Consider the following 699-nt stretch of genomic DNA (forward strand, 5'->3'; position numbering starts at 1 on the left):
TCGTCTCCGTTCAACAACTTCCTCTTCTCCTTCTTCACTGAAACCATTCTCCACCGTGCTCCAAAGTCGTTTGGATCGGAACATGGTCTTCATTTTAAGGCTCCATAGGTTGAAGTTCTCACCTTTGAAGATAGGAACATTAGTTGGAGTGGAACTGCTCTCGGACATGCTTACCCCGTGCTCTGATACCACTATCAAGGTGGATGATGCAATGAGAATGGAGATGTTAAGGAGTTCAGTGTGATAGGAACAAAGGTAGGGGATGAAGTTCTGGAAGTGCTGAGTGATATTCAAACTTCATATCCTCATGTAGTACATAGTGAGTCTCTCTTATAAGAGAGAACATACAAAAGGAGTCAAACCTGACACTGTTTACATGCAGTAAGTAAAAGATCAAATAGGAGACTGACTAGCACTATAACCAAGCCAACAGATTGACTGGTAGCTATTCTCATGCAAACCTACATAAATAGTAACATAATAACCAAGGTGCCTTGTTATCCATCGTGCATACTGAGTAACCTTGCCGTCACCAAGCATTACATCAAACAGGAAGCATGCTTCATTCAGGTAACCCTCGGAGCACAATCGAGTAATCAAAACGTGATAAGAGGATGTAGGAAAGAGAACACCAGATTCAACTTATCACATGCCCGACAGCTTCATTCTTCGAAGTAGTACTGTGATCATCATAGTAAC

Source organism: Dioscorea cayenensis, chromosome 7, assembly GCF_009730915.1.
Source record: "Dioscorea cayenensis subsp. rotundata cultivar TDr96_F1 chromosome 7, TDr96_F1_v2_PseudoChromosome.rev07_lg8_w22 25.fasta, whole genome shotgun sequence".
In the NCBI taxonomy this organism is placed as follows: Eukaryota; Viridiplantae; Streptophyta; class Magnoliopsida; order Dioscoreales; family Dioscoreaceae; genus Dioscorea; species Dioscorea cayenensis.